The 15,091-nt window shown below is 38.0% G+C and overlaps 1 protein-coding gene across 1 annotated transcript in view; it reads left to right on the top strand.

Moving 5' to 3' along the window:
• NSUN7 (NOP2/Sun RNA methyltransferase family member 7) overlaps positions 1–15,091 on the top strand; it is a 62,386-nt gene that overhangs the window by 42,934 nt on the left and 4,361 nt on the right. The gene's annotated exons all lie outside the window — the stretch shown is intronic.

The raw sequence follows: 15,091 nt of genomic DNA, 5'->3' as shown, positions 1-15,091 counted from the left end.
GTCAGGGATAAGGTTCTAAGAATGTAATATGGCAAAAATAGAGGAACATCTCCACACCCTCTCTAGCATTTATTATGTGTAGACTTTTTGATGACAGCCATTCTGACCAGTGTGAGGTGATGCTTCACTGTGGTTTTGATTTGCATTTCTGTAATAATTAGCAACATTGATCATCTTTTCATGTGCCTACTGGCCATCTGTATGTCTTCTTTGGAGAAATGTCTATTAAGGTCTTCTGCCAGTTTTTTGATTGGGTTGTTTGTTTTTTTGTTGTTAAGTTGTATGAGCTGTTTGTATATTTTGGAAATTAAGTCCTTGTTGGTTGCATTGTTTGCAAATATTTTCTCCCATGCCTTAGGTTGTCCTTTCATTTTTTTAATGGTTTCCCTTGCTGTGCAAAAGCTTGTAAGTTTGATTAGGTCCCATTTGTTTATTTTTGTTTTTATTTCTATTGCCTTGGGAGACTGATCTAAGAAAATACTGCTACAATTTATGTCAGAGAATGTTTTGCCTATGTTCTCTTCTAGGAGTTTTATGGTGTCAAATCTTATATTTAGGTCTTTAAACCATTTTGAGTTTATTTTTGTGTATGGTGTGAGAGAGTGTTGTAATTTCATTGATTTACATGTAGCTGTCCAGCTTTCCCAATACCACATCAACAAGTCTTCAAGAGCGACTGTCTTTTATCCATTGTATATTCTTGCCTGTGTTGTCAAAGATTAATTGACCATAGGTTTGTGGGTTTATTTCTGGGCTGTCTGTTCTGTTCCACTGAACTATATGTCTGTTTTTGTGCCAACAGCACACTGTTTTGATTACTGTAACTCTGTAGTATAGTCTGAAGTCTGGAGGGTTATGCCTCCTGCTTTGTTCTTTTCCCTCAGGATTGCTTTGATAATTCCGGGCCTTTTGTGGTTCCATATACATTTTAGGGTTATTTGTTCTAGTTCTGTGAAAAATGTCATGGGTATTTTGATAAGGATTGCATTAAATCTGTAGATTGCTTTGAGTAGTATGGCCATTTAAAAAATATTAATTCTTCCAATCCAAGTGCATGGGATATCCTTCCATTTCTTTGAATCATCTTCAGTTTCTTTTTCAAAGTTTTATAGTCTTCAGCATATAGGTGTTTACTGCCTTGATTGAGTTTATTCCTAGGTATTTTTTTTGATGCAGTTTTAAACAGGATTTTTTTTTTTTTACTTTCTCTTTCTGAAATTTCATTGTTAGTGTAAAGAAATGCAACAAATTTCTGTATATTAATCTTGTATCCTACTACCTTGCTGAATTCATTTATTCTCATAGTTTTTGTGTGGAGACTTTAGGGTTCTCTATATAGAGTATCATGTCATCTCCAAATAGTGACAATTTTACCTCTTCCCTTCCAATTTGGATACCTTTCATTTCTTTTTCTTATCTGATTGTTGGGGCTAGGACTTCCAATACTATGTTGAGTAGAAGTGGTGAAACTGGGCATCCTTGTCTTGTTCCAGAATTTAGTGGGAAGGCGTTCAGCTTTTCACTGTTGAGTATTACGTTGGCTGTGGGTTTGTCATAAATGGCTTTATTATGTTGAAATATGTTCCCCCTATACCCACTTCTGTGACAGTTTTTATCAAGAATGGGTGTTGAATTTTATCAAATGCTTTTTCTGTCTATTGAGATGATCATGTGGTTTTTGTCTTTCCTTTTGTTAATGTGGTGTGTCACATTGATTGATTGCGTATATTGAGCTGTCCTTGCTACCCTGGAATGATTACAGCTTGATCATGGTGTATTATCCTTTCTATGTATTGTTGGATTTTGTTTGCTAATATCTTGTTTTGAAGATTTTTGCATCTATATTCATCAGAGATATTGGCCTGTGGTTTTCATTTTTTGTAGTGTTTTTGTCTGGTTTTGGTATCAGGGTGATGGTAGCTTCAGAATGAATTTGGGAGTGTTCCCTCTTCAATTTTTTGGAATAGTTTGAGAAGGGTAGGTATAAGTTCTTTGAACATACTAACAGATACAAAGGGAGAAACTGACAATAATACAATAATAGTAGACCTTAACACCCCATTGACATCAATGGACAGATCATCCAGACAAAAAATCAGTAAGGCAACAGAGGTTCTAAATGACACAATAGATCAGTAGGACTTAATTGATATCTACAGAACACTACTTCCAAAAAAGCCAGAATACAGATTCTTTTCAAGGGCACACGGAATATTCTCTAGGATAGACCACATACTAGGTCATAAAAAAAAACCTCAACAAATTTAAAAGGATAGAAATTATTTGAAACATCTTATCTGACCACAACAGTATGAAACCAGAAATCAACCACAGAAAGAAAAACAGGAAAAGAATGAACACATGGAGACTAAACAACATGCTACTAAGAAACCAATGGGTCAACAATGAAATCAAAGAAGAAATCAGGAAATGCCTCAAGACAAATGAAAATGAAAACACAACCTTACAAAATCTATGGGATGCCCACCCACTGGAGGTTGAAGCTGGGTCCTGGGGTTAGTGCTGGACTACTGACATCAAGAGCCAGGTCCTGGAGTCTGGTTGCAGGGCCCAGACATCCCAGAGCTGATATAACATGGCTGGGGGTGAGGCAGGGAAGGGGAGCAGATCCTGACACAGTTAGGTACAGAGTCTGGGGTGTCCTGAAGCTTCTGTTGGCCTGTTAGTGGGCAGGGCCAGGGCCCAGCTGGTCCCAGGGCAGGGTCTGGCCTGGTCTGGACAGGATAGGTTTTCAGGCTGTGGGATTGTGGTTTTCTTGCATCTGGTGTCTGCCCACGTTGGGTCAGCCTGGTCCAGAGGCTAGAGCAGGCAAGGCCCAGAGGATTCTGGGGCTGGTGCTTGCTCACTGGTGGTTGGAAATGGGCCCTGGGCCCTCTATTGGGCAGGGCCTTGTCCAGAGGCGGATATGGAGGTCTTTAGGCAGTCTGTCTGCTGATGGGTGGTGCTGTATCCCACCCAATTAGTTGCTTGGCCTGATTTGTCCCAGCACTGGCACCTAAAGACTGTTGGGTTGGGTGGGGCCAGGTCTTGGTGCTAATGAGCTAGAGGGAGGATTCCACAATGGTGTTTGCCAGTATCAGCATCCATGTGGTAGAAGGAACTCCCAAGAATGGCTGCCACCAGTGTCTGTGCACCCAGGGTGAGCGCAGCCGCCCCTCACCTCTCTGAGAGACTCTCCAAGACCAGCAAGTAGGTCTGGCCCAGGCTCCTATCAAATTACTGCTTTTTCCCTGGGTTCCAGAACATGTGAGCTTTTGTGTGTGCCATTTAAGAGTGAAGTCTCTATTTCTCCCAGTCCTGTGGGACTCCTGAAATTAAGTCCCACTGGCCTTCAAGGCCAAATGCCCTGGGGCCTTGTCTTCCTTGTGCCGGACCCCCAGGCTGGGGAGCCTGATATAGCACTCATAACTGTCACTCTTGTGGGAGAACCTCTGCAATATAATTATTCTCCAATTTGTGGGTCACCCACCTGGGGTAATGGGACTTAGCTGTATTTCAAGTCTGCCCCTCCTACCTGTCTTGTGGCTCTTTCTTTATGTCTTTAGTTGTAGAAGATCTTTTCTGGTAGGTACCAGACTTTTTCATCAATGGTTGTTCTGCAAATAGTTGTGATTTTGGTGTGCTCTTGAGAGGAAGTGAGCTCAGAGTCTTCCTACTCTGCCATCTTGGCCAATCTGGGTCACTGTGGTTTTGATTTGAATTTTCCTGGGAACTAGTGATGTTGAGCTTCTTTTCATGTGCTTAGTAACCATTTATATATCTTCTTTGGACAATGTATTCAGGTTCTTTGCCCATTTAAGAACTGTATTACGGGACTTCCCTGGTGACGCACTGGTTAAGAATCCGCCTGCCAAGGCCAGGGACACGAGTTTGAGCCCTGGTCCGGGAAGATCCCACATGCCGCGGAGCAACTAAGCCCGTGTGCCACAACTACTGAGCCCACATGCCACAGCTGCTGAAGCCCGCGTGCCTAGAGCCCATGCTCCGCAACAAGAGAAGCCACCGCAACAAGAAGCCTGCACACTGCAACGAAGAGTAGCCCCTGCTTGCTGCAACTAGAGAAAGCCCACACGCAGCAATGAAGACCCAACGCAGCCAAAAATAAATAAATAAAATAAATAAATTTATTAAAAAAATAATTGTGTTACAGTTGGCCTTCCATGTCTGAGGGGTCCACATCTGAGGATTCAACCAACTGCAGATTGAAAATATTTGGGAAAAAATTCCAGCAATTTCCAAAAACAAAACTTGAATTTGCTGCAACTATTTACATAGCATTTACATTGTATTAGGTATTATGAGTAATCTAGAGATAATTTAAAGTATACAGGAGCATGTGCTTAGGTTATATGCAAATACTACACCATTTTATATAAGGTATTTGAGCATCTGTGGATCTTGGTATCCAAGGGGTGCCCTGGAACCAATCCCCCTCATACCAAGGGATGACTGTATTTGTCTTTTTTATTGTTGAGTTGTAAGACTCCTTTATATGTTCTGTATATCATACCCTTATCACATATATAACTTGCAATTATTATCTCCCATTCGTGGGCTGTCTTTTTACTTTCTTGATAATGTCCTTTGATGCATAAAAGTTTATAATTTTGAAGAAGTCCGATTTATTTGTTTTTTATTTTATTGCTTGTGCTTTAGGTATCATATCTAAGAAACTGTTATTTAATGCAAGGTCATGAAGAATTATGCCTATGTTTTCTTCCAACCATTTTGTAATCTTAGCTCTTACATTTATGTCTGTTATCCATTTTGATTAATTTTTGTATATGTTATGAGGTAGGGGTCCAACTTCATTCCTTTGCATGTGGATATCCAGTTGTCCCAGCACCGTTTGTTGAAGAGACTATTCTTTCTACAGTGAATGGTCTTGGCACCCCTGTTGAAAATCAGTTGATCATAGATGAATGGGCTTATTTCTGGCCTCTCAATTCTGTTTCATTGATCTGTATGTCTATACTTATGCCAGGATCGTAATAAGAGATTTTTAAAATCACTAATGGATGCCTAGTTTTATCAAAAGCCTTTGCAGCATTTAATGATACAATCAAATGTTTTTTCTCATCTGACATTTTAACATGGTGGTGAATTAATGCTAAATATTTTCTAATAATGAACAGTCTTTGAGCTTGAGGGCTAGGTACTGATAGGTTGTATTCTGTGTTTTGATTTTCTGTTACTAGTAAAGGTGGAGTATAGGGAAGATAAGCAGTGCATGAGTGGGATTGGATTGCTCTTCTAGCCTTGGTGCTCATTAAGATAATCAGTAATCACATACACCTGGCTTCTGATGGGTACTTTGCCCACTTAGTCTCTGTTGTTTCAGGATCTTTATTCTCATTGCTCTCAGTGAGCCCAGTTCTATAATGGCCTCTCCTACTGTCAGCCCTGGCCTAGGGAGGGAAGCCACCAGTGAACTTATGAGTGCTGCTAGTGCCCTCCCAGCAGCACACTCCTTGTTGCTCTGATAAAATGTGTATCTTCTGGACCCTCCTCTCAACATAGTCCTCTGGAGAGTTCTTGAGCCCTAATAGTACATCCACTGAAGCAAGCTCACTCCTCTGAGGCTTCTAATCCTATCTTCCACTGTCTGCCATGACAGTCTGGCATTTCTCCTCACTAAATGTGAGCCATTGTGTATTAGTTTTCTATTTATGCTTAAGAAATTACCACAGATGTAGCAGTTGAAGACAGTACCTGTTAATTAACTCAGAGTTCTGTAGGTCAGTTGTCTGGATGGCATGGATGGATTCTCTGCTCAGGATGTCAGCCTGATGAATTCTTTGCTGGAGACTCTGGGGGAAAATTTGCTTCCAACCTCACTCTTGTGGTTGTGGGACTGAGGTCCTTGTTTCTTTGCTGGCTATCAATCCAAGATTGCTCTCTGCTTCTAGAGACCACATTCATTCCTTGCCACTTGCCATTCCTCCATCTTCAAGCCAACAATAATGCATCTTACTCTGCTCGTGCTTTGAATCTCTGATTTCTTCTGTCTCTAAGCTGTAGACCTGGATGGCTCCTGTGATTAGGTCAGGTCCACTGAGATAATACCCATAGTTTAAGGTTAACTAATTTGAGACCTTAATTACAGCTGCAAAATTCCTTTTTCCATGTGTATTATTTGCCTGAGCTGCCACAATAAATTATCCTAAACTTGTTGACTTGTAACAACAGAAATTTATTCTCTCACAGTTCTGGAGACCAGAAGTCCAAAATCAAGTAGTTGGCAGGGGTGATTCCCTCTAGAGCCTCTGAGAGGGAATCTATTCTGTGACTCTCTTCCATCTTCTGGTGTTTGTTAACAATCCTTGGTGTTCCTTGGCTTGTAGCTTCATCACTTCAATCTCTGCCTCCATCGTCATGTGGTCTTCTTCCCCTGTGTGTCTCTGTATATCCTCTCTTCTTGTAGGGACACCAATATTGGACCTAGGGTTTATCCTACTCCAGTATTAGCTCCTTTGCTAAGACCCTATTTCCAAATAAGGTCACATTCTGGAGTTTTGGGTGGACATGAATTTGGTGGGGGGGACACTATTGAACCCACAATAGTCCACTCTCTGGCCCCCTAAAATTGATGTCTGTTTCATACACAAAATACATTTATCTCACTCCAGCATTCTCAAGTCTTCACCCATTCCAGGATCTATTCTAAATCCAAAATCTCATTTAAGTATCACCAACTCAAAAATTCCCAAATGTCATCATCTAAGTCAGGTATGGGTTGGACTCTGGGTATTAACTTATTTTATTATTCAAAGAAGTGGACTGTAAGTTGGGGTTTGAAGATCATTTTGTTAATGCAGGGCCAATTTCTGTATGGTAACTTTACCAGTATTGATTATGGATTATTATTACTGTTAGAAAAGATAACATGTATGTAGCTAAAATATATCATGGTCTATTAAATAAATATTTGTTGAATATCTACTATATACCAGGCACTCTTCTAGGTGCTAGATATATCTAACTGACAAAAATCCCAACCTTACATTGGTAAGAAATAATTATTTTCAGTGAGTATTCTTTATTTAATATATAAGTGAATTATTTATTTTGATGCTTTCTATTTGTGTAGAGAACATTGACGAATAGGCCTCAGAAATTCAGTCTGTTGGTTACAAGGTTGGTAAGAGGAGTGACTAGCTGTGTAGAACCTACACAGCTATTATATTTCAGCTTAGTTCAGCACAAACATTTTATTACGCACCACTATTGGCCAGACTCTTTGGCATGTCATTTGAGGTCATGTGTGTCTGTCCACATCCTAAGTGACCTCTACATCCTCTTACTCACTCTCTGCCTCAGCCACATGGAAATACTTGCTGTTCCCTGAACATACATCTTCATGACACTTGTGCTTTTGTTTGTGTTCTTCTCTCTGTCTAGAATCCCGTCTTTGCCTTATTGGATACCTACTTATTCTTCAAGACATAGCACCAATGCTCCTTCCTCTGTGAAGTCTTCATATTTGCTATCTCCCATGGCCACAATTAATTGTACCTTGTTCTGTACTCCTACATAATTTTGTCTCTACTTGGCTCAGCATTCTTACGTGGTCTTCTTTATATTATTGTATACCAATTAGTTTCTCCAACTAAATTGTAAACTATTTAAGAGAGCTAATATTTTATTTATGTGCTTTTCACATAGTAGGCAAATGAGTGAATAAATATAAATTTGAAATGGTTTTAAACTTCAGAATATAACATACAAAATTATTAATAAGAGTTCCTGATACTTTAACTTTTGTGGAAAATTATTTATTCCTTTGATTAAATGTTTTATTTATAAAAGCATGAGACTATAACAATTACTGTTTATGAATGAACCATTCACTATTGAATGAAAAATTAAATATTAAATATAAAAACTAAAATTTTAGTTTAAACATATTAGTAATTAGAGATTTTTGTATTTCTGACACAAAGTCTTTGGTATGTACTTTCTTGAACACCACATAAGTCATCTGTTAATCTCAAAAGTGATTGAGAAGAATAATGTAGTGATAGGCCATATTTTTATATTGTAATTGTGCAAAAAGTAACCAAAAGAAGGAAGTCGTACTTTTTGTATTCTGACATGTGGAGGTAAAGGATTTTTTTGTATTATACGTTTGTGATTACAATACATAGTTACCTGTTTTGATAATGGAAGCCTTTTTATTAACATATTAGTGACTTGGGGAAGAGTTTTTAATATGTTGAAAGGTTGTTCTTGGCATAGTTGTTTAAAGATGGGAAACTTGGGAAGTATAATAAACTATGAGCTAATGTGAAATACTAGAGCTTTTATTTTATAATAGTATTGTACTGCTTTGACATTCTATTCTTTTTTTTATTGACGTATGGTTGACTTTACAATGTGTTAATTTCTGCTGTACAGAAAACTGATTCAGTTATACATATATATACATTCTTTTTAAAAAATATTCTTTTCTATTACGGTTTATCACAGGATATTGAATATAGTTCCCTGTGCTATACAGTAGGACCTTGTTGTTTATCCATTCTATATATAATAGCTTACATCTGCTAACCCCAGCTTCCCACTCCATCCCTCCCCCACCCCCCTTCCCTCTTGGCAACCATAAGTCTGTTCTCTATGTCTATGAGTTTGTTTCTGTTTCATAAATAGGTTCAATTGTGTCATATTTTAGATTCCACATATAAGTGGTATCATATGGTATTTGTCTTTCTCTTTCTGACTTCACTTAGCATGATAATCTCTAACTGCAAATGGCACTATTTTGTTCTTTTATTTTTTGGCTGCATTGGGTCTTCGTTGCTGCGCGCAGGCTTTCTCTAGTTGCAGTGAGTGGGGGCTACTGTTCGTTGCGGTGCGCAGGCTTCTCATTGTGGTGGCTTCTCTTGTTGTGGAGCACGGGCTCTAGGTGCGTGGGCTTCAGTAGTTGTGGCACACGGGCTCAGTAGTTGTGGCTCGTGGGCTCTAGAGCGCAGGCTCAGTAGTTGTGGCACATGGGCTTAGTTGCTCCATGGCATGTGGGATCTTCCCGGATCAGGGCTTGGACCTGTACCCCCTGCATTGGCAGGCAGATTCTTAACCACTGCGCCACCAGGGAAGTCCTATTTCGTTCTTTTTTATGGCTGAGTAGTATTCCATTGCATATATATGTACCACATCTTCTTTATCCATTCATCTGTCAGTGGACATTTACATTGTTTCCATGTCTTGGCTATTGTGAATAGTGCTGCTCTGAACATAGGGTGCATGTATCTTTTTGAATTATAGTTTTTTCTGGATATATGCCCAGGATTGGGATTGCTGGATCATATGGTAATTGTTTTTAGGTTTTTTGTTTTTTTGTTTTTTGACTGCGCCACACGGCTTGTGGGATCTTAGTTCCCTGACAAGGGATCGAACCCGGGCCCTCAGCAGTGAAAGCGTGGAGTCCTAACCACTGGACCGCCAGGGAATTCCCTTCTATTTTTACTTTTTTAAGGAACCTCCATACTGTTTTCCACAATGGCTGCACCAACTTACATTCCCACTAACAGTGTAGGAGGGTTCTCTTTTCTCCACACTCTCTCCAGCATTTGTTATTTGTAGATTTTTTTAATGATGGCCGTTCTGACCGGTGTGAGGTGGTACCTCAAGTAGTTTTGATTTGCATTTCTCTAATAATTAGAGATGTTGAGCATCTTTTCCTGTGCCTACTGGCCATCTGTATGTCTTCTTTGGAGAAATGTCTATTAAGATCTTCTGCCAATTTTTCGATTGGGTTGTTTGTTGTTTTGTTTTTGAGTTGTATGAGCTGTTTGTATATTTTGGAAATTAAGTCCTTGTTGGCTGCATTGTTTGCAAATATTTTCTCCCATTCAGTAGGTTGTCTTTTCATTTTCTTTTTTTTTTTTTTTTTAAGATTTTTAGAAATTTCATGTAATGTCTGAAACATTTATATTAACATATTTCCATACATATTTCCATACAAATACAAATATAAGATTTTTAGAAATTTCATGTAATGTCTGAAACATTTATATTAACATATTTCCATACAAATAACCCAATGAAAGTTTAGTATTAGTTGTTTTGTTTGTTTTTTTATACTGCAGGTTCTTATTAGGCATCAGTTTTATACACATCAGTGTATACATGTCTTTTCATTTTCTTAACGGCTTCCCTTGCTGTGCAAAAGCTTGTAAGTTTGATTAGGTCCCATTTGTTTATTTTTGTTTTTATTTCTATTGCCTTGGGAATCTGACCTAAGAAAACATTGGTACGATTTATGTCAGAGAATGTTTTGCCTATGTTCTCTTCTAGGAGTTTTATGGTGTCATGTCTTATGTTTAAGCCTTTAGGCCATTTTGAGTTTATTTTTGTGCATGGTGTGAGGGTGTGTTCTAACTTTATTGATTTACATGTGGCTGTCCAACTTTCCCAGCACCACTTGCTGAAGAGACTGTCCTTTTCCCATTGTATATTCTTGCCTCCTTTGTCAAAGATTATTTACCTGTAGGTGTGTGGGTTTATTTCTGGGCTCTGTATTCTGTTCCATTGACCATATATCTGTTTTTGTGACAGTACCACACTGTTTTGATTACTGTAGCTTTGTAGTATTGTCTGAAGTCTGGGACAGTTATGCCTCCTGCTTTGTTCTTCTTTTAAAATTTTATTTATTTATTTATTTATTTATTTATTTATGGCTGTGTTGGGTTTTTGTTGCTGTGCGCAGGCTTTCTCTAGTTGTGGCGAGTGGGAGCTACTCTTCGTTGTGGTGCACGGGCTTCTCATTGCAGTGGCTTCTCTTGTTGTAGAGCACAGGCTCTAGGCACGCGGGCTTCAGTAGTTGTGGCACTTGGGCTCAGTAGTTGTGGCTTGTGGGCTCTAGAGCGCAGGCTCAGTAGTTGTGGCACACGGGCTTAGTTGCTCCACGGCATGTGGGATCTTCCCAGACCAGGGATCAAACTCGTGTCCCCTGCATTGGCAGGCAGATTCTTAACCACTGTGCCACCAAGGAAGTCCCCTCCTGCTTTGTTCTTTTTCCTCAGGATTGCTTTGGCAATTCTGGGTCTTTTATGGTTCCATATAAATTTTAGAATTATTTGTTTTAGTTCTGTGTAAAATGTCATGGGTAATTTGATAGGGATCGCAATAATTCTGTAGACTGCTTTGGGTAGTATGGCCATTTTAACAATATTAATTCTTCCATTCCAAGAGCATGGGATATCTTTCTGTTTCTTTGAATCATCTTTAATTTTCTTTATTAATGTTTTATAGTTCTCAGCATATAAGCCTTTCATCTCCTTGGTCAAGTTTATTCCTATTTTATTTTTTTGGTGTGATTGTAAAAGGTATTGTTGTTTTACATTCCCTTTCTGATATTTCATTGTTAGTGTAAAGAAATGCAACCGATTTCTGTATATTAATCTTGTATCCTGCTACCTTGCTGAATTCATTTATCAGTTCTAGTAGTTTTTGTGTGGAGTCTTTAGGGTTTTCTATATATAGTATCATGTTATCTGCATATAACAGTTTTACTTCTTCCCTTCCAATTTGGATACCTTTCATTTCTTTTTCTTGTCTGATTGCTGGGGCTAGAACTTCCAATACTATGTTGAGTAGAAGTGGTGAGAGTGGGCATCCTTGTCTTGTTCCAGATTTTAGTGGGAAGTCTTTCAGTTTTTCACCATTGAGTATTCTGTTGGCTGTGGGTTTGTCATAATTTTGCTATTATGTTGAGATACGTTCCCTCTATACCCACTTTGGTAAGAGTTTTTATCATGAATGGATGTTCAGTTTTGTCAAATGCTTTTTCTGCATCTATTGAGATGATCATGTGGTTTCTGTCTTTTATTTTGTTTGTGTGGTGTATCATATTGATTGAATTGCATTTGTTGAACCATCCTTATGAACTTGGGATGAATCCCACTTGGTCGTGGTGTATGATCTTTTTTATGTGTATTGGACGCGGGTTGCTAGTATTTTGTTGAGAATTTTTGCATCTATATTCATCAAAGATTTTGGCCTCTAATTTTCTTTTTTGGTGGTATCTTTGTCTGGTTTTGGTATCAGGGTGATGGTGGCTTCATAGAATGTCTTTGGGAGTGTTCCCTCCTCTTCAATCATTTGGAAGAGTTTGAGAAGGATCAGTAAAAGTTCTTCTTTGTATGTTTGGTAGAATTTGCCTGTGAAGCCATCTGGTCCTGGACTTTTGTTTGTAGAGGGTTTTAAAATTACAGGTTCTATTTCACTTCTAGTGATCAGTCTGTTCAAATTATCTGTTTCTTCTTGATTCAATTTTAGTGGGCTCTGTGTTTCTAAAATCTTGTCCATTTCTTCTAGGTTGTTGAATTTGTTGGCATATAATTTTCATAGTATTCTCTGACCGTTTTTTTTTTCTTTTTTCTTTTTTGTATTTCTGTGGTATCAGTTGAGATTTCTTCTTTTTCATTTTTTTTTAAAATAAATTTATTTATTTTTATTTTGTTATTTATTTTTGCTTGTGTTGGGTCTTCGTTGCTGCGTGAGGACCTTCTCTAGTTGCGGCGAGCAGGGGCCACTCTTTGTTGCGGTGCATGGGCTTCTCATTGTGGTGGCTTCTCTTGTTGCGGAGCATGGGCTTTAGGCACGCGGGCTTCAGTAGTTGTGGCTCGCAGGCTGTAGAGCACAGGCTCAGTAGTTGTGGCGCATGGGCTTAGTTGCTCCGTGGCAAGTGGGATCTTCCCAGACCAGGGATCGAACTCATGCCCCCTGCATTGGCAGGTGGATTCTTAACCACTACACCACCAGGAAAGTCCCTCCTTTTTCATTTCTTATTTTGTTTATTTGGGTTCTCTCTCTTTTCTTCTTGGTGAGCCTGTTCAGAGGTTTGTCAATTTTGTTTACCCTTTCAGCGAACCAGCTCTTGGTTTTATTATTTTTTTTCTGTAGTTTTTTAATCTCTATTTTATTTATTTCCTCTCTGATCTTTATTATTTCCTTCCTTCTGCTGACTTTATGTTTTGTTTGTTCTCTTTGTAATTCTTTTAGGTGGTAGGTTAGGTTGTTTATTTGAGGTTTTTCTTGTTTCTTGAGGAAGGCCTGTATCACAATGAACTTCTAAGAACTGTTTTTGCTGCATCCTATAGATTTTGTTTGGTTGTGTTTTCATTGTCATTTGTCTCAAGGTATTTTTTAATTTCCTCTTTGATTTCATCATTGACCCACTGTTTTTTTAATAGCATGTTTTTTAGTCTCCATGTAGTCTTTTTTTTCTCATTTCTTTTTCTGTGGTTGATTTCTAGTTTCATGCCATTGTGGTCAGAAAAGATGTTTGAGATAATTTCTGTACTCTTCAATTTGTTGAGGCTTGTTTTGTGCCCTAGTATATGGTCAGCCCTAGAGAATGTTCCATGTGCACTTGAAAAGAATGTGTATTCTGGTTTTTTTTAGTTGTCATGTCCTGAAAATATCAGTTAAGTCTAACTGCTCAATTTTATCATTTAGGATCTATGTTGCCGTATTGATTTTCTGTCTAGAAGATATTTCCATTGATATGAGTGGGGTGTTAAAGTCTCCTACTATTATTGTATTCCCATCAATTTCTCCCTTTATGTCTGTTAGTATTTGTTTTATATATTTGGGTGCTTCTGTATTAGGTGCATATATGTTAATGAGTGTAAAATTCTCTTCTTGTATTGATCCTTTTATCATTATATAGTGATATATCTTTATCTTTCTTTATGGCCTTTGTTTTCAAGTCTGTTTTGTCTGATATGAGTATTGTGACCCCCACTTGTCATTTCTGTTTGCATGAAATATCTTTTTCCATCCCCTCACTTTCAATCTATGTGTGTCTCCTGCCCTAAAGTGGGTCTCTTGTAGGCAGCATATTGTAGGCTTTTGTTTTTTAATCCAATCCGCCACTCTATGTCTTTTGATTGGAGCATTTAGTCCATTGACATTTAAGGTAATTATTGATAGATACATATTTATTGCCATTTTAAACCTTGTTTTCCAGTTGATTCTGTGTTTCTTCTTTGTTCCTTTCTTTTTTCCTTTTGTTTTTCTTTTTGTGGTTTGATGATTTCCTTTTATTTTATGCTTGTGTTCTTTTTGGTTTTTGTGAATCTATTGTGTGTTTTTGATTTGTGGTTATTCTGTTTTTCAAGTATGTTAACCCCTTCCTATATCTACTTGCTTTAGACTGATAGTCATATAGGCTCAAACACATTCTAAAAAAAAAAAGAATCTACATTTTCTTACTTTCCTTCCCCACATTTTATGATTTTGATGTCCTCTTTTACATCTTCATGTTTATCCTTTTGCTGTTCATTGTCATCATTTTCACAAAAATGTTTTGATTTTTTAAAAATCTGTGTACTGACTTATTTAAGTGATTTACTTACCAATTGTGATTTTCTCTTTTCTATACATTCTTGCTTCTCTTCTATTTAGAGAAGACCTTTCAATACTTCTTTTAGGATAGGTTTAGTATTGCTGTATTCTTTTAGTTTTTGCTTATCTGAGAAATTCTTTGTCTCTCCTTCTATTCTAAATGATAATCTTGCTGGGTATAGTATTCTAGGTTGCACATTTTTCCCTTTTAGGAATTTGAATATATCTTGCCACTCCCTTCTGTACTGTAACGTTTCTGTAGAGAAATCAGCTGATAGCCTTATGGGGATTCCTTTGTAACTAACACTTTGTTTTTCTCTTGCTGCCTTCAGAATACTCTCTTTAACTTTCGCCATTTTAATTACAATATGTCTTGATGTAGGTCTGTTTGGGTTCATCTTGTTTGGGACTCTGCTTCCTGTACCTGGATTTCTGTTTCCTTCTTTAGGTTTGAGACGTTTTCAGCCATAATTTCTTCAAATTCATTTTCGATCCCCTTTTCTCTGTCTTCTCCTCTGGAATCCCTATTATGGGTAGATTGGCAAGCTTTATATTATCCCATACATGTCTTATATTGCTTTCATTTTTTTTTTAATTTGCCTTTCTATCTGCTGTTCTGATTGGGTGATTTTCATTATTCTATCTTCCAGATCACTTATTTGTTCTTCTGCATTATTCATTCTGCTGTTCATTGCCTTTAGCTCAGCTTTCATCTCAG

The sequence above is a fragment of the Balaenoptera acutorostrata genome, chromosome 5 (assembly GCF_949987535.1).
Source record: "Balaenoptera acutorostrata chromosome 5, mBalAcu1.1, whole genome shotgun sequence".
NCBI lineage: Eukaryota > Metazoa > Chordata > Mammalia > Artiodactyla > Balaenopteridae > Balaenoptera > Balaenoptera acutorostrata.
Note: the sequence above shows the minus strand (reverse complement) of the source record. Positions and strands in the feature narration are given on the sequence as shown.